At 45.6% G+C, this 24,328-nt stretch overlaps 1 protein-coding gene across 6 annotated transcripts in view; it reads right to left on the reverse strand.

Moving 5' to 3' along the window:
- Window positions 1-24,328, reverse strand: part of LOC122491615 (LIM domain containing preferred translocation partner in lipoma) — a 679,043-nt gene that overhangs the window by 547,538 nt on the left and 107,177 nt on the right. For 3 of the 6 annotated variants that reach the window (XM_043594613.1, XM_043594615.1, XM_043594614.1), the window contains exon 3: window positions 22,684-22,743. The exons of the other annotated variants lie outside the window; for them this stretch is intronic. The gene's annotated coding sequence lies outside the window, so the exon portion shown is untranslated. The remainder of the gene's footprint in view (window positions 1-22,683; window positions 22,744-24,328) is intronic. 6 annotated transcript variants of the gene reach the window in all.

Genomic DNA, 24,328 nt, shown 5'->3' on the forward strand with positions numbered 1-24,328 from the left:
TTGAGAATTCATAACTATGTGTGTGCTGAAAACATACAAGCTGGGACATAAAACAGAGCCAATGTTAGCACCCACATCAGTAACATTACCAACTAATGTAGACTTTGGAGACCATCAAAGATGGGAAGTAAAGAGGGGCACCTGGGTGGCTCAGTCGGTTGAGCGTCCGACTTTGGCTCAGGTCATGATCTCGCAGTTCGTGAGTTCGAGCCCTGTGTTGGGCTCTGTGCTGACAGCTCGGAGCCCGGGGCCTGCTTCAGATTCTGTGTCCCCCTCTCTCTCTCTGCACTGCCCCTGCTGGCTCTCTCTCTCTCTCTCTCTCTCTCTCTCTCTCTCTCTCTCCCTCTCTCTCTTAAAAACAAATAAACATTAAAAAAATTTTTTAAAGATGAGAAGTAAAGAGAGTCATCTGTCCAAACTGAAACTTTCAGCCTCCTTCTTAAGCAGCCAAAACGCTATCAGGAAGTTAGCAATTCACTCAGAAGTTGCCATCTAAGAAACCATGTAGTGTGAAGGAAAGTAATAGGTTTCCAAAATACATGTAATCTAACCCATACTCTGATACATGAGCTAATACTACAGCACTGGGCTTATGTAATGCCATGTGTGTAAGGAGCTCGTACACTTTGGTCAAAGAAATCTCAGTCCTCCCCACCTCCCGAAGTAAGGGTAGCACTGACTCTAAGTCTTTATGACACTCAAGAGCATCTTTTATTATTCAGTAAACACAGTCAAGCTTCCAGATAAAAAGGCACCTTGTGGGGGGTGCCTGGGCGGCTCATTCGGTTGAGAGTCATACTCTTGATCTTGGCTCAGGTCATCATCTCACCACTCATGAGATTGAGCCCCACATTGGGCTCTGCACTGACAGCACTTGAGATTCTCTGTCTCCCTCTCTCCCTCTCCCCTTCTCATGTGCTCTCTCTCTCTCTCTCAAAATAGTTTTAAAAAGTCACCTTGCAATCAAAACTAAAATTCCAACTCGTGTTTCTGTTGTTTTTTTTTTTTACAGTATAGACAAGTTTACCCCTTTTGGATCCAACTCAGGGAACAGATTAGGTTTTCATGAAAACCAAGAACAACTGATCTACTTAATGAAAGCTTCTTTCACTTGAAACCTCTACCAGCATGAAACCCTCCGGAACATACTCATTGAGTTTGCACATCAGTACAAGTATTCCTCTTTAAATTCCCACAGCAAGTTCTCACATCCTGTTTCCTAATTAACTCATGCAAAAAAATACTTTTACCTTCACCTCTCTTTTTCATTAAACCAAGTTTCAGGAAATACGTTGACATTTGATTTCTGAAAAGCACATGCTGGTTTACAAGAAATCCTAGAGATTCATCGCTATTTATATTTGGGGAGAAACAAGTCATATCAAATCAGAGTTAACTTTTTAACCAAAGGAAAAAAGAACAAAAAAGAGGCAGCCATTTTTTTTTAGATTTCTTACATCTCTATCTAACTCGGGTAGTGCTTGGTAAGAATGACCCCATTACACTCAAATCAGGGCGGTGAAGCAGAAAGCCCCTGAGTTAGAGGTTCTGTGTTTGCATCCACCACTGCTTTAAGAAAACTCACTTCATCTCTCCGAACCTCTGTTACATCATCTCTAAAACGGACACCATAAGTTCTGCCTTGCCTAACTCACAGGGATGCCATAAGAGGCACCTAAGAAAATGTGTTTTTAATGGCTTTGAGAACTACAGAGCTCTGTATACAACATAAGGGATTATCTTAACTTCCTTTCCTACAAAGACATTTTTAAATGACACTAACAAACACTTTTGCCCTTCTGTTTCTATTTTGAATAAGCTGAAGAAACATCCCCACAATTAACCCTACCAATTCCTGGAAGCATCACACACACACACACACACACACACACACACACACACACACACGCTGTAAGGAAAACTGCTTAGGACAACCAACCCAAGAAAGCACAACATCCTGAAGAACCTTCCGCCTTGGAGATACCCTCAGCGGCAGGGCGTTCACATTGTCTTTCAGTGTATTCTTATTTCTTGAAGGTAGGCGAAATATATTAAGAATATATCACCTTTCAAAAAGTGGTATACGACACTCCCACTCACCTCCTTCTGGTGCAGGAGAAATGGTCTCAGGAAGAGCAGCCCCAGTGTATCAATGCTTTCTACAGGGAAGGAAAATGGGGGACAGCTCTGAGGACAGGACCCAGGCACACGCAGACTGAGGGAAGCCGGAACCTGCCTGCGTGACACGGGGGAAATACCACCCTACCAGCCATCTTTGACCAGACAACTAACCCTCAGCAGCCACATGGCAACTCTCCAGGAAGCAGCTTATCAAGGACATGGAGCATTCCACTCCCACGCATACTCTACCAGCTCAAGTTTACTCTCTCAACTACCATCTGCAGATAAGCAAAGGTCAAGGATGGAGAAGCAAAGAACTTCTCCATGGCCATTAGTGACTGGACAAGTGTAACTCCTATGTCCCAGGCTAAACTGGTCCCCTGTCCTTGAGTAAATAGGACAGGGTCCTAAAGCAGTCCTAAACTCTATACCTGCCTTCCCCATCGCAGTGCGACGGGGCCCTAAGAGTTAACACTAACATATATAAATATATATATATTTCATAATAAGAGTAACACTTATATAGGGTTTGCTATGCCAGGCACTGTTCTACATGCTTTACTTTCATTCTTTCACTGATTTTTAACTTATTTAGCCCTTACAAGGATCCTATGAGGTAAGTCCATATTACAGGTGGGAAATTGAAGCTCAGAGAAAGGTAGCTGTGTGCCCAAGGTCACACAATATGATTGTGTGGTGGAACAACGGGTTTAAAACCAGGCAATCTCGCCCGGGTGGCGCTTCCTACACAGTACATAACACTGCCTGTTCACAGGCACTCCCGGCATTGGCTGAACACCCACCAGGACCCAGGCACCTCTGGAGACTCTCTTCTAATTTATTCTCACAATGACATTGGGAGACAGATTGCATGATCCGTACTTCAAAGGAAGACACTGAGATTCTAAGAGGAAATTTAACTGAGGATTTTACAAACACTACGAAGCATACCAGGACCTGCACTGTCCAATTTCAAGCTGAGTGCTCTTTATGGACATCCAGGTTTTGTGCCAGCCCTGACATCAAGAAACTACACAGCCTTCTAATCGTCATCGGCACTGTCTACCTACCTGTCCATTCGTTTCTTGCCAAGTGGTGCAGCAGGAAGAACGTGTATTTAGAAGACAGGAAAACCAGAGAGGCTCCACCATTTGCTAGCTATGTGACTTGGACAGGTTACTTACTCTCTCTGCGCCTCGGGTGTCTTCGTCTAACCAATGAAAACAGTACCTGCCACTGTCGCATAGCATTCTTACCAAAATTAAATGACATGTTGCACTTAAAACGCTCCGACAATGGTGGGTACGTAATAAGTGCTCAGCAAAAATTAACCCCACAAATAATTGAATGAAACATGAAGATTAAATGGTATAATCTAAGAAAAATCCCTAGTACAGTTCCTGTCATATAACAGCTGCTCAAAAACAAAAACACTATTCATTTGTAGTTAATATCCTAATAACCTAAACATGTCCTGAGTCTCACAGCCCTGATACAATCTATAAACACCACAGTAGGCAGCCCAGCATCGTGCACATTAGAGACGATCAGAGTCAATGATTATGTGCTCTTTCTCTGAACTTACTAAGGAAAGAAAATCTAAAATGTTAAGATAGCTTCTCTGAAAGTCTGGGAGCTTCAGTGGTCCATTTTCACCCCAAATTTTATCTTCGGTTTGAAACATATTACCTGTAATTGAAGCCTAAAACACACCGAGAAGCCTCAATGTAATGTTCTTATTTATTTCTGAGACATTCCATAAGAAATAAAGAAAAATGATTTCCCAGTCTCCACACTTTTAAAACTCATCTCTGCCTTCTCTACAAAGACCGCCACATTACTTGCAAAATCATTTATTTTGTGCCAGGTCCTTCACAGATGGTAATCACAAGTGCTTTCCTACGTCAGTCACTAGTGAGAGAAAGAGAGAATGAGTGAGAGAGACTGTAAATGCAAGAAATGGGAGACATTTGCTATCAAGAGAAAATTCACATGGCAGAATTGCTTCAATCAGGACATCAAAGGAAAAACAGCCACAAGAGTATATCATTAAATTTGGGGGGAAATTTGCCTGTACGTATAGCTGTGTATACACAGGTGTGTATATGTATAGGTGTGTGTATGCACAGGTGTGTGTGTGTGTATATATGTGTGCGTGTGCAGATGCGTGTATATGTATAGACGTGTGCATGTGCAGATGTGTGCATGTGCAGGTTGTGTATGTATAGATGTCTGTGTGCAGGTGTGTATATGTACATATGCATGCAGGTATATCCATGTATAGGTGTGTGTATACAGGACATATATGTATAGATGTGTGCATTATGCAGGTGTGTGCATGTATAGATGTGTGTGTGTGCAGATGTATGCCTGTGCAGATACGTGCATGTATAGATGTATGCAGGTATATCCATGTATATGTGTCTGTGTGTGTGTATACAGGTGTATGTATGTATAGGTGTGTGTGTGCACATATGTTTAGATGTGTGCAGGTGTTCAGGTGTGTATATGTATAGATGTATGTGTGCAAGTGTGTATATGTATAGCTGTTTGCAGGTATATCCATGCATACGTGTATGTGTGTAGACAGGTGTATATGTACAGGTGTGTGCATGTGTGCACAGGTGTGTGCATGTATAAATGTGCACATGTGTGCGGATGTGTATATGTATAGATGTGTGCGTGTGTACAGGTTTGTGTATGTATAGGTGTGTGTATATGTACAGATGCATGTGTGTGCAGGTGTGTGTATACATAGATGTGTGAGTGTACAGGTGTGTGTATAGATGCATGTGTGCAGGTATAGATGTGTGTGTAGGTGTGTGTATATGTACAGATGCATGTGTGTGCAGATGTGTGTATGTATACACGTGTATGTGCAGATATATGTATGAATGATGTGTGTGGTGTGTGTGTGTATAGATGTGTGCATGTACAGATGTCTGCAGGTACACGTGTGCACACGCACATGCACACACATGCATACATGAAAAAGAGCTGGCATGAATACCACCCATCCTAGGGCAGAAGAAAGAGCGCCCACACCAGGATGTTTGGACAACAGTGTGAAGGGTCGCGATGCTGAGCCACGCCTGGGGGCTGAAACACTGGGTCTCACAGCTTAGCTCTGCCATTCTTCATCTGGAACACAGCATTTCAACTCTTCTATTCTCAGAATGGAGCCCTCACAGGACAGGTGTGAGACGTGAGCAACAAAAGAGCCGTGAGAGTGTTTCAGACACCCGTGCAGACACAAACGGGCGTTACCAGCCCTTTATTCCAATGCCAAAGACAGTGACTTTTTGAGCCAATGAGCCTCACGAGTGGAGTCTATTCTATCACAGGCCGCTTTCAGCAAAGGAAGGAGGGATGTGGCCAATGTTCCAAAGAGGCAATGCTTTTTAATTCTGTATTATTTCCAAAACAAAAAAGCAAAATCTTTCCCCCCCTTTTGTTTTTCCAAATAAAAATAAATTATAACCCTAACTTGATAATAAATGCAGGCTGGAGCTGTCCTTAAGTAAAAGCTTTTGATAACAAATTGCCTGCACTAACTGCTATTTTATTGCTGAATTTTTTATTGTTGCTTAAGCACAGCAATTATGCTAATAAGCCTGGGAGGATGGTACATCGAGTATTGAATCTGACAGATAAAATACTCAATAAAATGCTAATCTCACCTGAAAATTGGAATCAGACAGCCTTATTAGTATTTATGGATATGGCATCTTAAACATGTTTTTTTAAAGATGAATATATATGAAATCAATGTTGTCTCCTAATACAGCCTGCCATTTCTAGGCCTTTATGTGCTTTAAATTCAAGGTGACGATTACTCATTGCCTAAGCTCTGCTTCTTGACAGAGAAACAAGAACTTATTGGTCATCTCGGCCACATAAAGGACCAGGCAATAAAACCTTTTTCTTCCTTCATCCACATCCCCTCCTCACTGCTCACCCCACCAAATCCACCCCCCCAAAAAAAGGGAAGGTAAGAACTGTGTCGGAGCAAAAAGAGAAGGCAGATTTGACAGCGACAAGAACCATTTGTCAAGCCATCTGGCTCCTCTCTCCACCTGACAGGAGGGAAGAATGACGTGTCAGAAAGAGCAGGGAATTGAGGGTCCAGAGAACCAGCTTCTAGTCCTGAGTTTTTGCTATTTCCTCACTGTGTAGCCTTATCAGGCCTCTGTTTCCTAAACAGGGACCTTCTGGAGCCCAACAATCACGTCTCTATACCTTTTCTTTACATAAAAAAGGGGGAACCCAAGCCCCAGTGTCTAGGAGGAACTGAACCAAGGTGGATATAAGGCAAGTGGTAACCTGAAATCCTTGACCTTGTGCTTTGATTCACATTGTCCCCTCTTACCAAGTATCCCCAATATATATTTGAAATGGTCCAGGTTTAAGGTCAGAGACCTCAGACACCAAATTAAAAAAGACTGAACTGTTTACCAACTGTCCTCAGAAATTAAACCAGTTTTCTTTTTTGGTTTCAATACATTTTCTCTGGGAGGGAGCAAAGAGAAGTCCACTGCCTGTCTTAAGTGGCAGACACGAATGATATATAAATATAACAATATAATTTACAAAAAAAAAAGTCTTCTGTCTTTTGGTTTCCATATGAACACTGTGAATCAGTAAGAGAGAAAGTCCTATTCTCCGGAAGTTACCATGGATAAGGCAATGGAGGATCAGAGATGACTTTCTCATGCATGCAGAGTACATGGGCTCTGGGGTCAGGATGAGCAGTTTTGCCTTCTGACTAATTCCAGCAACCCACAGGTCCTTTGGATCATGGGCCTGTTGACTCACCCAAAACCCAAATACCCAAGTAACTAGTCACTGCTGGACAAGAAGGGAAGTGAATGGGAACCTCAACACACTCAGCAGTAGCCACACTAGAGACTTCTCCCACCCCTGCCATGACTTCAAAGAGCTGAAGTCCTTCCAGAAGCTTCTGTCTCCCTCTGAGTAGGTCTGAGGAATGGACAAGTCAGGTTCACACTGCACAGTGGAATTTGGCATGCTGTGAAAAGAGTGGGCAGAGGTTCCAGGCTTTGAAAAGTCACTTTCTGCTATCAGCCCTCATTTCTGCCTCTGTACCAGTCTATCCTTTCAAGACCAAACCTTGGCCACAGCCACAGAAGAAGGGAGAAGAGCGAGAAAATGGGCTCCAAAAATACAAAGAGTTCAATGGAACTTACAAAGGCTCTTCATATCCCTTTCATCAGCAAATCCTCATCATGGACGTGAAGCCAAGCTGGCTGTTTCCTTCTTTTGCAGAACAAAGGCCTAGACATTCAGAAATTCTCCCAAGATAACACAGAAGCTAGGAGATCCTCAGGACACAGCTGGGGCTCAGGGGACTGCGGGCGTCATGGCTAACCCAGGCAGGGGAGAACGAGTCAGTAGATTTTACAGTCATTAGTTGACCACAATGTTCCAAGACCCGCCCCTGGACCCCCATGAAAGAAAAGGCTGGCATTCCCTACTATCAGAGATACGCACCACCCTCCTCTCGCTACTGGGTCACACACACGGAAATGGGACCCAAGGCCAAGTATCCCTTCATCTTTACTGTGACCATGACCAACACCGAAATTTGCACAGCATCATCATAACAAATTTATCAAGTGGAAATTGTTATCCCCCAACTTACAGGAGGAAAAAGCCAAGGCACTAAGACGTATTTTTTCTACCCACCTAGCTCTCATAGGTCTCTAAAAGCAGAGCCGGCACTCAGGTTCAGGCCTCTAGCACCCAATGCCCTATTCTCTCCACCTGGTCCTGGCTGCCCCTGAATCGCTTTAGTAAACAACCAGAACAGAAAGTCTGCTCTGAAGTGAGGCATCTCCCAACAGAGTAACGATTCGAGTCATACTTCGAGGAATAACTTCTGGGAAAGCAGAGGAGGTGATGCTATCAAACAGTGAAACTTAAAACTCCTACTCATGACCTGCCTGGGGGGGAGCAGGAAATGGGGCCAAGGTTCTTTCCCTACAGACTCCCCCTGCCCATTTCAATCACTCTCAGTCATTACTAAAGTCAGCACTTTAAGCAAATGAATGATGTTTCCCAGCTGTATGGCCTTGGGTAAGTCCCTGACCTCTGGTCCTGTTACTAATACACATTCATGCCCACATGGGCGCGCACGCGCGTGTGCGCGCACACACACACACACACACACACACACACCTGAGACTATCCCCTCATTTACCTAGAAGGATGGTGACAACAGAAAGTCCCTATCTCCCTTATCCTACAAAGCACTGCAAATATACCCTAAGTGGTTCCTGTACTGCCTCCTGCCTCTGCACCCAGTGCTGTGACCAGAAACCCCCACCTCTGCCTCGGGTCTCTGAGTGCCCATCCCCCTTCTTCTACTCCGCCTCTCCCACCAGCCCCACTTGCCCATCGTCACCTGCTACTGTCCTGGTCTAGGCCTGGCCTCCTGCACGCTGCACCCTGGACAAGCACGGACTCTTCTCTCCATCACCAATCTCAACCTTCCCCTCCCCTCCCCTCCCCTCCCCTCCCCTCCCCTCCCCTCCCCTCTCCTCCCCTCCCCTCCCCTCCCCTCCCCTCCCCTCCCCTCCCCTCCCCTCCCCTCTCCTCCCCTCCCCAATCCATCTTGCTCTGGGGACAATACTGCAGAGTCTTCAATAGTGTTTCATATAAATCTATTCCATACCCTCACCACACAGGCTACACTTCTCCATACATGCTATGGCCTCTATCCTTCCAAAATCGGCAACTCCGTAACGAGGTCTGTTCTACGGATCTGGTTTCTAGACAGAGAGATAGGAAATGTGGTCACAGAGAGGACATTTAGTCAACACCACTGAGGCATGCCACCACAGAGCACATCATCATTCCAGAGAGGCGGAGGCACTGGTGAGTGTCAAACCCTGGGCCAGGTGCTGAGAAATACCACTCTGGTAGACCTTCTACAAACATCCTCTAATCTTTTTTTTTTTTTTAATGTTTATTCATTTTCGAGAGACAGAGAGAGAGCATGAGTGAGGGAGGGGCAGAGAGAGAGGGAGACACAAATCTGCAGCAGGCTCCAGGATCTGAGCTGTCAGCACAGAGCCCGACACGGGGCTCAAACTCACGGACCAGGAGATCAGGGCCTGAGCCAAAGTCGGACGCTGAACCAACTGAGCCACCCAGGTGCCCCAAACATCCTCTGATCTTTACAAGTGAGGAGGCAAGGTCTATTTAATCCCAGACAAAACCCATTTAAACTGGGACTCAAACAGGTTTAGTAACTCAGTCTCACTGAAGTTCTATAAATCCTCCTCATTCAAATGGCTGTTGGGGCCCCAGCACATAACCAAGTCTAGATACGGTTTCACTCAGCTACGCTACTGTTGAAATGTATCAAGATTCCGCCAGATGCTTCCCCTAGAAAAGCTCAGTTAATCTTGGTTATAACAACCCTTCCTAATAATTATCAGTGTCCCATTTTACAGATGTGGAAACACACAGCACGTCTCCGGCAGATCAGGACCAGAACCAGGCGTCCTAGGTGCGCTCTCATTCCCTTTCCCCTGCGCCACGCACTTTCTTTCCGCCTAATTTCCTATCCATAGCATGTGGAGTGATCCCGGGCATGAGTCACAGGAAGCAACGTTCAGCAGTACACGCAGGGTCTGAACTGTGAGTCGTGGAAACCTGCTTTACAAGCAGCAGTCGAGTGAAGGTCCCACAGTGACAGTGGGAAGTGTCAAGCACGCCATGTGAGCACAGCCTGTCCCTGGATGGTTCCCCAAGGTCGGAGTCACAAGATGAGGCTGGAACGCAACTCGGTTTCACAAACACGGCACCTGGGCATGGCCACCTTCCCTGGAACGGGGGCGACTGCAAAGTCTTCTTCAAGGAAGTTGAGAATCAAAGTCAGAAATTCGGAGGTTCTCATGGAATCCGCTCCCTCCTCTTCAATAGGGGAGCTTTTCCGACAGAAGCAAGTTGATATTCTAGAACTTGAGGGCTGGGAGAAGAGATTCTGACTTCATCTCTCTGGGAATGTCACCAGCATCTTAACCAAGCACCACCTTTCCCTCCGCCTCTAGAGACACAGGATTAAGAAGAAACCTAAAGGAAAGCTGAGAGTCGCCCATAAACGCAACATGCTCCAATGGGGGCGCCTGGGTGGCTCAGTCGGTGAAGCATCTGACTCTTGATTTTGGCTAAGGTCATGATCTCAGGGCCCTTAGACCAAGTCCTACATCATGCTCTGCATTGGGCATGGAGCCTGCTTGAGATTCTCACTCTCTCTGTCTCTCTGCCCCCCACCCCATGCCCTCTCTCTCTCTCTCTTTCTCTCTCTCTCTCTCCCCCTCTCTCTCTCAAAAAAAAAAATAATAATAATGATAAAATAAAAAAGCAACAGGCTCCTAAACCAGTTCCCACGGGCCCTTCTAGCTCTGGGGCTAACTGCAGTTAACTTTCCAGCCCCTCAGACCTCCTTATTACTCCAATTATATTTATAGAGTGCCAAAAAATGCCAGCCACTGAGCAGGGCTCCAACGGCTGAGATGCTTGCCCTCTGGAGATGAAAGCTTGCAAGCTTTCATCCACCCATTAAAATACAAGATACCACCCATTAAAATACAAGGTGATTGGGGCGCCTGGGTGGCTCAGTCAGTTGAGCATCCGACTTCGGCTCAGGTCATGATCTCACAGTCCGTGAGTTCGAGCCCCGCGTCGGGCTCTGTGCTGACAGCTCAGAGCCTGGAGCCTGTTTCAGATTCTGTGTTTCCCTCTCTCTGACCCTCCCCCGTTCATGCTCTGTCTCTCTCTCAAAAATAAGTAAATACTAAAAAAATTTTTTTAAATAAAATAAAAGACAAGGTGATCTGTGAAAATGTTTCTGAAAATATGAACCATGGGAAAGAGAATATAGGAGCAGGGAGACTGATTCCACGTGGGAAAGCTGATGTCTGTGAGAAGGTGGAATTTGAGCTGGGTATGGAGGGAGGTGCCTAGAAGAGCCAGGCATGCAAGATGGCCCTCCCCATGGGGTGGAGATAGATAGGGAGGAGTCAGGGTGCAGGTGGAATGGTAGCCTGAAGCCAGATTGGGTGGGGCTCTGTGCAGGGATGTCACTTACATTAAGGACAAGGGGAGGCCAGAACGACACATGGTGAGTCTCGTGACAGAGCCTCAGAGCTATCTGCGCTCAGGGGCACCCCACCAAAATAAAGCCTACTCCTCCATAAGCCCCAAGAACATGCATGTGTATGCAAACCAACCTCCTATCATCCTGCAAACGGGACAGGAAACCATGTAAGACATGTGTCGCTCCTGCTCCAACATGGCCTCCTAAGGCTGCACAAGGGTATCACAACCTCCAGCGCATGAGACAAGGAAACAAGGCCAAGAAAGCATATTGGTGGAGACCTGACAATTCGGAGCTGTCACTCAGTATCTGGACCCTGATGCTCCAAAGGCCTATTGAATCATGTAAATGCCTGGTCACTAACACCCAATTTAAGCTACAGGCAAGATAAAGAAAGTAAGAAGAATAGGAAGGTAGACAGCAAGGGAGCGAAGGAAGGAGGAAAGGAAAGGGAGCAGATGGGAAGGGAAGGGAGGGACAGGTACAAGGGCTGAAGGAAGGAAGGAAGGAAGGAAGGAAGGAAGGAAGGAAGGGAAGAAGGAAGGAAAGAAAGAAAGAAAGAAAGAAAGAAAGAAAGAAAGAAAGAAAGAAAGAAAGAAAAGAAGAAAGAAAACAAAGAAAGAAGAAAAGAAAGAAAGAGAAGAAAGAAAGAAAGAAAGAAAGAAAGAAAGAAAGAAAGAAAGAAAGGAAGAAAGAAAAAGAAAGAAAGGAAGAAAGAAAAAGAAAGAAAGGAAGAAAGGCAGGCCTCTGAAGGGCCACAGTGGGAAGGGAAAACAGTACAGTTACTACTCTGCCTGTGAATAGAAGGATGATTAAATAGAAGTCAAACATAGGTTTGTAGCTCCAAGGGACTATTTTTCTTTTGAAAATCCAGGTATGTTATGAAAGCACAAAGAATGTAAACTTTGTAAAAATAATTTTTGAGGTTTGTTTAACCAAAAAATAAATATATATTTACAGAAGTAGAAATCTATGGGGGAAAACTAGACACATAGCCACTTTTTTTTATTTTTAATTTTTTTTAGGTGGGGAGGGGAGAGAGAGAGAGAGAGAGAGAGAGAGAGAGAGAGAATCCCAAGCAGGCTCCATGCTCAGCACCAATGTGGGGCTGAATCCCAGGACCCTGGGATCACGACCTGAGCCACAATCAAGAGTTGGACTCCCAAACAGCTTGGCCACCCAGGCGCTCCAACATGTAGCAATTTTTTTTTTTAATTTTGTTTTAAGAGAGAGCAAGTGTGAGAGGAGGGAGGGGAAAGGAGAGAGAATCAGAAGCCTACATGTGGCAATTTTAAGGATAGTTACTTCCTGGGTGAAAGAAAGGATAGAGGAGTAGAACAGGGGTTGGTAAGTTGCACACAAAACAAGACAAAACAGCCACAAACTGCCCATCTCTACATCCTCGCAATATAATTTTGAAGCTTGTCCCATCAAAAAATTGGCCTTTCCCTACGCACGTTACTAACGCGCGTGCATTCATTCACGGACCCACAAATTCATCCACTGCCTGATTCATAATCCAGTTTATAGGTCTCCATCTTATCCATACTAAATTCAAATGCCTTCCTACTATGAGTAAGGATACAACTGTTATTGGATGCTGAAGCTATGCACGGGGTTGTAAGCACTTCCCAGGCAGTATTTCCTTCAGCCTTCACCACGTCCTTCCTTGGTCCCATCATCAGCTCCACTTTATAAAACAGGGAGCTGAATCACAGAAATTAAGCAACCTGCCTAAGGTCAAGCGGCTACTAAGCAGAGGATTTAAAACCAGACAATCTGACTCCAAAGGCTGCACTGTCCACACTGCATCTGGGATGTCACTCTAATCCACCAGCAGGTTACCCAGACACATGGGGCAGTAGCTAAGTGACCCTGTTCTGCCTCCTGGTGAACACAGCTTCCTTTCAAAGATGCACAAATCACCTGTCTAATGAGCCAGTCTAAATGGGACCGGGAATCACAATAGAGTCAGCAGATTCTAGACTCCAGATACCCGGTCTTCTGGGGGGTTTTGTTGTTGTTGTTGTTATTCTGTTTTGTTTTTGGAGAACCGATATCTGTTTCCTCATCTCTCACTTCTGGCATTTCTGCTGATTTCCAGGTTTCCTCAAAATTCCTGTCAGCAGTTCCACGGTCACCGTCAGAAACCGTCCTCTGGATCCTGAGATGCAGTGTGTGTGTGGTCCACAACCTTTGCAATCAGTTAGCCGGGCACACTGCCCACACATGACCTCCACCACTGTTGTGGACATCAGTTTCTTCTGAATGATGTTGATTCCTCCTTCTAGTTTAAAGATCATCCCCCTTCCCTTGATAGAGATGATCATCAGCTATGCAGCTCCGTTTGCCCTTTGACATCTGGGCCACGACATCACCCTCCCCAGGTTACAGAATGCCGGGCATCCCCTCCCAAAAAAAAAAAAAAAAAAAAAAAAAACAGCTCCCAATCCTGGAGCCCATTCTAATCCCATCCCTGCCAGGAGGTAACTAAAAAGGCAAGGTCCTGATTGGCTGCCCATTACATCATTGCTCTACAGGCCTGATTAAACTCTTAATTAATTGAATGCCACTTTACTTCTACCCCTGCCTCCACAGACAAATAAATAAGCACAAAGCGAGCGGCATAGGGTGAAGGCAGCAATAAACCATAGCTTCTGGCCCAGGTCTGAAAGAGGAACCATTTGCTGGGGTTACCTGTCATTAAGAACGATTTGGTCACCAGGTGGGGACATACAGTTCTCTATATTAAATTAGAGGAATGATTCAAAGGGGACCAGTTTCAGCTGACAAGAGCAAAAAGAAAATCAATTTCAGGTTGCCAGGACAACTAGACTTTTCCTGCAAGAATAAATTTGATACAGCCCTAAAATCTGACAACTAAATGTTTCCTCGCATTACATCACATCCCTAAAACGTGTGTTGAACCAGTGAGATAATCAAGCCTGCTAATTACTCTCTACAACACCCAGAAGATACAGGATTGATGATCTTGGCTCCAGTCTGACTTCCCTCCAGCAGCCCCACTCACCCTTTCGGTTTTAACGGGAATGAGGAGTGTGTGCTTCTTAAAATGAGTCTGAAGGCACTGTCCTTGTCAGTGAGTCCTTGCATCCGGGAAAAGGGAAGGTGAGCAACTTTTTAATCCACACCCCCGATGTTCCCTGCGATACGGTTCATTGGCCACCCCTTCCGGAGAAGGAGTCCCAAGTCACAGAACGCTATCTCACACAATGTTGGACCTAAATGGACGGGGGGAATAACCCTTGTTGTACCACAGTGTGATTCCAAAACAGAAACAGGCAACGTGGCTGTTCAAGGTCAACACAGCTGGCCAACAGCAGCTAGGACTGGAATCCAGCTCTTGCGACAATGGCTTCTGTGTGATTTCCTTAAATAGCTGCCACCGTTCCGCTTCTGCCTTAGAGACTCTGGGAGCTGAAGTTAAGTCCACTTGATCTCCTATTAATCCTCATGAGGCAGTGACCCCAAATGGCCTTATCCCAGGAGTTCAGAGTCCTGACCCCAGATCCAATAATATCTGATGAGATGAGCCTTCTTTCTGCATTTATGTTCTCAGAAGGCTGAATATCAACTTACCTCCAGGGGCTATTAAAAACAAGAACAGCTAATAAATCACTGGAAAGCACTTTGCAAATGTAAAGTAATACAAAAATGCTAAGCACCAATAATATGAGCGGCCCAGGCTAAGGCAGTTCCCTGAAGAGCATGATGATTTCAAGCGGCTAGGCTGGTCCCACCGTCATCCTCGAGAAGATGTGCAGGCCACGCCTCTCTCTAAACCTCACTCTCCTTTCACTGACTTCTCCCAAATCCGCAAGCATGCCTCTCGACACTGTTGTAACACATCGTGTTCTCGCCGATACGCAGAAACGTACTCTATTGTCAATTCATGTGGTCAGAGAGTCTTTGCGAAGTGTGGAGGAACGACCAGAGGAGGTCGGAATCCAGCAGGCAGGAAAGCAAATGTCAAGCTGTCCCTAGCTGGTAATAAACCAAGTAAACCATGAAAAACAATGAAGCCACTAGAAAGTGCTTGTCAGCAAAGTCAGCCTTGAGAGCCAATTTAGAACCTGGTGAGAGGTCAGAAGTGCACAGCACACACTCACGGGCTCCGGCTGCAGGTGCCAATGGGAAAAAGAGGTGAGGACAAAGCATTCCTCCCAGCCACCTGCGTGGTCCTTCGTTTTCACATGCGAACCACACACGGTGAGCAGAGAAGGGCAGGAGAGGAAACAGGCGTGAACAAAGTAATTAAGAGATCAAAAGCTGCATCTGACAGACTTGGCCTCTAACTCTGACCCTGCCGTCACACGTCATGTGACCTTGGACAAGTTACTTAAGACCTCACTAACCCTCAGTTCCCGCCTCCATCCAATATGGATGACGCTAGGACCGACCGCACAGTCCGGCTTTGGTAATTAAATGGAATGCGGTATGGAAAGCAATGTACTCAGTGCCTGACATGTAGTACATGTGCAATAACCATGAGTTATTACGCTAACCATGCATGATCTAGGGCTACAATCCTAGCAGACACAAAACGCCAGACATAAGGCATAAAGTCAGAGGTTGAGATCACTGGGACAGAAAAGAAAAGATCTATCCCACAGGATACCACCTAGTATCTACTAAGGAGTTATCATTAGCCCCATCCCCAAATACCTAGTTTAGGACGACAACAGCCCATGGATGGTCAGACACCTGCAAACCTCAGAATTGAGTAGAAATCCAAGTGAATTGGAAATCCAAATACTTGGTCATTACAGAGGTCAGCTCTCTGCATGTGAGCTGAATTCTAAAAGTCTAGGATTCTGGGCATTCAGTGTGGCGGCAAGATCCTCGTCGCAAAACAAGGAATTAGTTTTCACGGGAGGAAAATGGTCCCTCCACCCCTAGTTCATTTAACACACTTTAACACACATGGACGGACATAGTACATGCTCCCACAAAGGTAAGCAATGGGCACAATCATCAAGAAACCAAAGACCCAGGGGCACCTGGGTGGCTCAATCAGTTGAGCACCTGACTTCGGTTCAGGTCATGATCTCACAGTTCATGAGTTCAAGCCCCAGCCCTGCATTGGGCTCTGCACTGACAGCTGGGAGCCTGGAGCCTGCTTCAGATTCTGTGTTTCCCTCTCTCTCTGCCCCTCCCCTGCTCACGCTCTCTCTCTCTCTCCCTCTCTCTCAAAACTATATAAACATTTAAAAGAAAGAAAAAAGAAACCAAAGGCCAAGCCCCATTAGGTCAACAAGCCCAGATAAAGAGTCGTGGGATTTCAGAGAAGAGAAAGAAACTACAATTTACTGAGCTCCTATTTGGCATCACATTATACATTTCTTTATAAAAATTAAGAGAGAGGAGAGAATAAGGAAGACGTCCTGAGAGAAACTCCTTTGAGCTGACAACATGCCGGGGCAGGTCTGGGCCACATCCATGTCTTCAGCAGGATCTTGACAATGCAGTGCCCAGAAGCCCCAGGGCCAATGGCCCCTCTCGCCTCCAGATCCTGGTTCCCAACGTGGTATCTACACACCTTACGTGTCTGGGGGTGAAGGTAGGGAAGGAATATGAAGCTGGCATTAAGGAAGCAGGAAGCTTCCTCTGCTTCAACTCCACATGCAAAGCACTAGTGGAAACAAAGAAGAGACAAAGGAGGGATTGAGAAGAAAATATGGATGTCCTGGTAAGGCAGGGTGAGAGAATAAAGGGTGTTGACTCAGGTGATGAAGAGGGGGAAAAAAATGGAAGATGAGAGAAAGAGTAGGAGGAAAGAAACTGCTGTGTTTTTTGCTTGCTGTGTTTATTTCTTTAAGCCCACTTCTGTCGAGTCATTTTATGAAAACCATACTTCTGTTAAGTCCTTCAAATGTTAGTTCGAGAAGACTTTGTTTTGGTCACTGACCAGCACCAAGAAGCATTCCTGGAATATAGTAAGTGCCCAATAAATATTTACTGATTGAATGAGTAACGCCCAGCTAGAGTGGGTTGCTGTTACGGAGAAGAAAGAGGCTTTTACAGTCACCAGGAAAAAGAGCAAGATGTTGTTTATATTTCAGTTCACGCACTTAAATAAGGTGGAATTAACCCAGGTGAAAGCATAGTTCATGGCTCCTGGTGCAGTCACCATACCGTCACCAAATATAAATCAGACTGACGCACACTCTAGGACAAAGGAAAGGCAGGCCATTCCCTGGATGCAATCCCAAGAGGGAAAGGAGGGTCTCTCTGCGAAAACAGAGAGGGTATCTAGGGAAATGCAGTCTACAGAGGCAAATGATGTTTACTCTGAACCTCACGGTCCAAAGCCAGGAAGGGCCCTGGCCATTCCACTGAATCCTTTGGAGAAAGGTGCCAATTTCAACCTCTGGAGAATAGAGGTGACTGCAGACGCTGTAAAAAGAAGTAGTAGTTGAGGAAAGGACAGAATACAGAAAGCACTGGACTAAAGTCTTGAAGGGAAGGCTTGCCTCCAATTTTCATCGTGTTCCTTCCATCTCTGTCCTAAAGATAACTGTAAGGATTAACTTGTAGATAGTTCGGAAAGTAAACTTTGCCCACAATGAGGACTATAGAGTGACTTAGAGATAAAGGTTCTAGTTACAAAAGTATGAAAGGGTCAATAGCCACCATTTCAGTCTTCCACTGGAAGTTCTATCAGACGTTTCTACAGCCTGCAAGATCAGCACTTCTTTCTGTGGCCGTGCCTCATCTTGAGAGACCATTATTATTTATTACACATGAAGCACTTTCCATCTGCAGAGTGCTTTGGAATCGCTTTTTATTAGTTACTCAGCATTCTTAAATCTAAACACAGCTAAAACCCTAGTGGAGGGCAAAAAACAAAACCCCATGATTTACTCGTCCATCACAGTCAATGGGTCCGCACACCTTCTCCCAAAGACCGAACAGGTTGAATAAGAGGCAAAGAAAGCACTAAGAATGATACATCCCATTCAGTAGAACACTCGTTTATGGAGGTCACCTGGCATTGGGCTAGGTGTCTGAACTTCAGCAAGAGGAGACACAGAAAAAAATCTGACACAGCTCTTGATCTCAGGGCTATTTAAAAGATCGTTATGGTGCCTTCCCACTTGAAGATTTTGTGGTTCTAAGAAAGTATAAATAGGTTTCAAACACCATGTGCAGGAACACGGTCCTACACGGCTCAGAATTTGAATGATCCTATAGGTATAACTCTAGTCCCCAAAATGAAATCAAAAAGAAAGAACATGGCACAGGCTTCTTTCCCCAATATTCAATCTCCAGAATCAAGATAGGCAGCCCCAAATCACATAAGAAAAAATTTTAGGACAAATGAGTTCGTAATCTCTCTCAAGACCATGCACAGCCAACCCAAGAAACGTACTCTAAGAAGAAAACATAAATTTAAGAGGAGGGTTTAGTTTTCAGAAGGCCACTCAGTAGATGCGTTAATTACCATCAATGGAAGTCACAAACAGTTTGTGTATATCTCTACACATTAAAGATTATATCGCCTTTGGAGCAACCACTCTCGACTATAAAATACCACATAAAATTGTCAGGGATAGTTGGACTTATCACCTGACAAGAATATCAGAGGAAGGACTGAAGGATGAGAGGGAAGATGGGGTATCCTACATAAATTTTAAAGTCCTTTCCAACCCTCAGTTTATGATTCACCTCTACAGATCAGCGTCCAGCACAAAGCATGACACATATTGAATATTCAAGAATCATTAGTTCTTTGTTGCCTTAAATAAGTGAAAGTACACAGGCAAGAATGAACAGTCAGAAACTGGAAATCTTCAATGGTGTTAACCATCATGGTGCCCCAGTTCATAATTTGGCTGTGAACAGGAACGGACTGACGCATCACCCCACTAATCACCAAACATTATGGCTCACACAATTTACTACTAATTAAACACCACCCCTCTACCATCCTCTGATGGAGGAGGTGAGGACACACATGTTTTACTTGCCAGGCGGAAGCTTCAAGACAAACAGGAAACATGCTGCAGGGATAAGAACACGAGACAAGTCTTTGCCATGCCGTCTCTTTACCACGTGACACGGGGCAGGCCCTTCTTTCTATTCGAGCACTGCTTTGCTTTTAAGTGGAATGAGGGTGACATTCCTTAGCCTGCCATCATCATGGACCAGTTGTGAGGATCTTATGAGTTAATGGGTGTTGAAAGGGGTTAGTCCACCGTGAAGCCCTGTGTGAACCTATGTCACGTACCATACTCCCCAAAGGATTAGTCACGGCCAATAAATTATTACTGCTTTTATGATTGGGCTTCCCTTTGGTTTTCTCATAATAGCACTAAAGCATTTATAACCAGTAAAATGTATGCTTTTTACCAAAGCAGAAGACACACTGTGCTGGGTTTCCCAAGATCTCCCCTAAATTGCTGGTGGAACCTATCACAGAACCCCAGAATCCTGAGGCGGTCCTTCTCAATTCCACTTTCAACCCAGTGACGCTGCCTCATCATTGTGGGCAGTTTGCTCTTTTCGTTCCCACACCCACCTCTGTGGCACCAAAGGGCCCACAACTAGCTCAGTCATGATGAATGCCACCCGTGGAAGGAAAGGCTGATGAAGGCCCCATTCCCAGAAACTAAGACCACCAGTTGGAAGACGACTGTGAAGGCAGTTGAATGCTGTAGTAACACATTTAGTTGTGATATTATAATGAGCAGGGCTCCACAGACGGGGCATCTTGTCTTTGCTTTCTTTCCAGTTAAGGAGGCTATGGCACGGTCAGAACTTGGTACAAGCTGATGAGCTCGGTCTCCCGGGGGTTACCACGTAAGAGAAATATGAGACATCAAGGTCCAATCGGAAATATACTAAACTCGTGCTTTAAGAGCTACAAAAAGCCTTCAAGACCCAAAGCACTTCACTTTTCAGACGGAGAACTGAAGGCCCAGAGACTTGAAACATCTTGACCAACTCACAAGCACACGACACAGCTTCCAGTAGAACATACACCTCTTAGCTTCTAAGCTAAGCGAGCGCTCCCTGCATCGTCAGCTCCCATCCACTTCTTCCTCCTACTCTCAGGACTCAGCAGCCGTGCCGCGGCCACCTCCTGGCAAGAGGTCACTGCAGCGAGGCAGGGCAGAATGGTGCCCGGTTCTTCAGCCCCAGAGGGGAGGAGGGCTCCTGCACCACGGCTCCCTCAGAGCGGTACCTTCCCACCACCTTCAGTGTGCTGGTGAGGCACAGGATACATCAAGACATCCAAGCCCAAGGGCTACAATGTTTTGTCAACAACCCCCCCCCCAATGCCCCTTATCTCAGCAGAGAAAAGAATGTCTTGCTTTCAGAAAGGAAACAGGGGAGATCAACTTTGGCTGGAACGCGTTCCAAAAGGAGTGGAAAATTACAAACTCTTTTGCAACATAACTGTTGTAGTGTCTTAACAGTAGTCTGTAGAACCCATAAAGACAAAGAACACTAGAAAGCATGTCTGTCTCGGGGCGACTGGGTGGCTTCGTCAGTTGAGCGTCCAACTTCGGCTCGGGTCACGATCTCCCGGATCGTGAGTCTGGGCCCCGCATCGGGCTCTGTGCTGACAGCTCGGAGCCTGGAGCGCTCTCTCTCTCTCTCTCTCTCTCTCTCTCTCTCTCTCTCTCTCAAAAATAAATAATAAAACATTAAAAAAAATCATGCCTGTGTCATAAATTAAAGACGACTATAGTCCACTCTAGGGCCAGAATTTTGCGTTTCTGTTTCTTCCAAACCTTCTTAACATCTGTGACAGGCAAGTGACTCATCCAATTACCGGCTGGGAAGCCAACACCTCTGCTTCACATCCCTAGTTCTGTTTCCCAAGGTGTGAGGGAGCTGTGGGGGATACCTCCTACCGGTCCTGCTCCTCTCACAGGGAAGGCGGAATTCACAAGGGAAGCAGACAAATAACGAGGCCACTCAAAGGCCACGTTTGCAAAGGGCACACCTGTTCCCACAATGCAGGGCTGCACATACCTCCCGATTCTTCTACAACAGCAAGAGGGACAAGCAGAAGGGGGTGGTCATGAAGACAGTCCATGCGCTCATCTCTGCCTTCAGCACAAAGTTATCTGCCAAGTAAAGTCTAATGATGTGTCCAAGGTATATTTAAGGAAATCACAAAGAAAAATTCAAGACCAGGGTTTTATTTTGTCTTTTCAAGTTCAAGCCACAGTAAGTATTTGGAAGGATCAGAAACTACTTTCCGCAGGGAATTCCACAGAAACTGGAAAATCTCAGGCAAAATTAGAACCAAAGAAAACAGAAATAGCAGAGATCTTGGCGATCACCAAATCCGGCCCTGCCACTTTGACTGAAGAAAACAGACCAGAGAGAGAGAGCTTCACAGCTGGATGGCAGTCGAATGGGCTGAGAACCCACATCTGCTGACTCCAAGAATAATTTCTTGGTCCTCGTTCCAAGCTAGCATTGACTTGAATGCTGACTCCAAATTAAACCTACATGTGACTGAAAAGAAAAGGGAAAATAAACTGTTCTCTGTGGCAGATGCTTGGAACACTAGCTTCTTTCTCAAAACTTCACAGTTCACGTTCTGCAGAAGATGGAAACCAGTGGGGTCCTATTTTGTCAGTTGCGAAGGCACATTTCTTAGGAATGCATTGTATGTCTGGTATTCTCTCCCAGCACCCTCTCCCTGCGCCTCTTTTGGCCATATATGGCACTGAGCTCCAACGCCTGGGTCACAGAACTCAGGCCCCGGGTATGAATGCAATCCGGTTTCTGAGCTGTTTGTCTTTACTGGAAATCTGAAGAATCCATCTAGGAAACATTTACTAAAATGCAAAAGGCAAGGAGAATTGATTCCCACCCTGAACTTGGCACAGAGAAGATTTTTCTTTTGCTCACCCAAAGGTCTGCTAACCAGACTCTGCGGAAAAAGTGACAAGTTTAACAAAGGTAGGAAGGTCTGCTTCTCAAGAATTGTGTGTGTGCGCGTGTGTGCACGCACACGTTCACACGGGTGTTGGGGGAGAGGGGAGAAGAACTGTTCTAACATAAGAGTTAGAAAGACAAACTGACACGGAGAAAGCAAGACACAACCAGCTAGCCCATCAGAACATGTCCTCGGCGTTCATCTTTCTTGATATGACTTAGACAATCTCTTCATGTGGCATCTGACTTTCAAACACTTGCAAACTACGATGTTTCAGAAGCAGAAAATCTCTTTGAAAACAGGGATAATCTGCAATTGCCAATCCAATTTAAAACAAAAACGGTATTAAGTACCTGTAATTCCAAACGATACTTTTGAAAGGAATTGTACCAAGAGAATTCAATAAACACATCCCCTAGAAATATTACACTTAAAAGAATAGCATGATCGGAGCAGAAAAGGAGATTTGAGAGGGGGTGAAACCGAGGCCTCAAGAAGAGAAATGACTTGCCCAGTATCACGTAGTCAGTTGGACGGAGGACTCATCATTTCAATGTGAAGTACATAAAACCTACAAAGAAAGTAGAAAGGACTGTATAAGGGCTTTCTGACCTCCAAGAGCGAAGAGAGAAAACAGCCACCTGTTAATCCCTACCAGGATGCAACCATCGCTGTAGCACATGGACACCCACAAACTAGCTTTGTGACTTTCAGGAGTGCAACTCTCGTCTCCTCAGGGAGGACTAAGGATGGACACACAGGGACCACATCCTATATTGGCAGGCAGACAGTCCTGGTTAGAATCCGAGATCCGTCAATTCTCTGATGTGGAACTTGAGCAGGTTATTTATCCTTTCAATGCCGCTAGTGATTCACCTGCAAACTGGACATAACCATTTCTACCTGATGGGGTGCTTGAAAAGACGAAATGGGCTATTTGCAAAGTGTCGACCTAGCTGTGTTTGACATATAAGTAAGCACTTAATAAACAGTACCTGTCAATAGCATCTTCGTTCACAATTCCCAAGAACAAGAACAATGAGTGGTTTGCTGCAATGGTAAGGGACAAAGAGCCTCTGGTTCAAATCCCCATTTTCCATCTCATCCTGTGATCTGTGAGCCTAACCCTGGAGTCTCCTTTGCCCCGGCGTGGTGGAGATCTTAGCCGGGAGAAGCTCTTTAGAAACTGTCTTGCAACGTGAAAATGGAAAGTACAGTCATAAAGGTCAGAACCTTCTTTGGCGGATAACAGAGTGTCCTGTGAGCAAAGGTGCCACATAAATATCAGTGTTAGAATGAGAGACAGTCCATGCTTTACTTTTCCTCACAAAAAGCAAATTCAGCACTTAAAAAGACAGTTACCTTAAAAGTAGCTTGACTGCCATGCTACTCCTTTCATAGAATGTTCCTGAGACAGAGGCGGTAGGCCCAGACTCCCACAAGGGGGGCAAGGATTCCTGCAGACTACCACTGAGCACAGAGGAATGAATAATAATAAAGTGCTAGCCAGGGGGTGCCCTGACTCACAAGCCAGGCATGGCCTGGGTGAGGAGGCCTGGGGAAGAGTCACCTGAAGTGGCCAAGCTAAAAGGCCTTCATCGTGTAGAATTTCACAGCCAGCGTGAGGAAACAGCAAGGGTCATGTCTCCCACCGGGCCCTGCTTCCTCATCTACAAAGGTGCCCCCTTCTCAACCTTGAGAGATGTCCAGGGAGGCGGAAAGCTTGAAGAAGGCAGTACAGTAGCCACAGGGGCTGCCAGTGGTCCAGTACGGTGGTTTCCAAAGTGGGTTCCACACAGGCACAGCGTTCTGGAAAGACAGCTTTGGCCCGGGGCAGAAGCCTATTGGACCCTCCACATGGAACATCGGCACCACCATAAAACTACACTTTGGTGATTTCGTATATTGGGATTTCACATCACATTCCCTGAGGGGTTTGCAAAAGGATTCCACAAAGGAAAAAGGTCTGAAACAGCGAGGCTCAAAGAGCCTACTGTCAAGAGTCATACAGCCCGTAAGTGCCTGAACGACAGGTTTCCCGGAGAAGGCCTGGGAATGAAAGGCTAATGGGAAGCAATCAGAAACGGTTAAGAAAGCTCCAGAGAGCAGGCACTGCTATTAGAGAGGTCAGCCCACCCCCCAGAAGATGGAAGTTT

Source organism: Prionailurus bengalensis, chromosome C2 (assembly GCF_016509475.1).
Source record: "Prionailurus bengalensis isolate Pbe53 chromosome C2, Fcat_Pben_1.1_paternal_pri, whole genome shotgun sequence".
Lineage (NCBI taxonomy): Eukaryota > Metazoa > Chordata > Mammalia > Carnivora > Felidae > Prionailurus > Prionailurus bengalensis.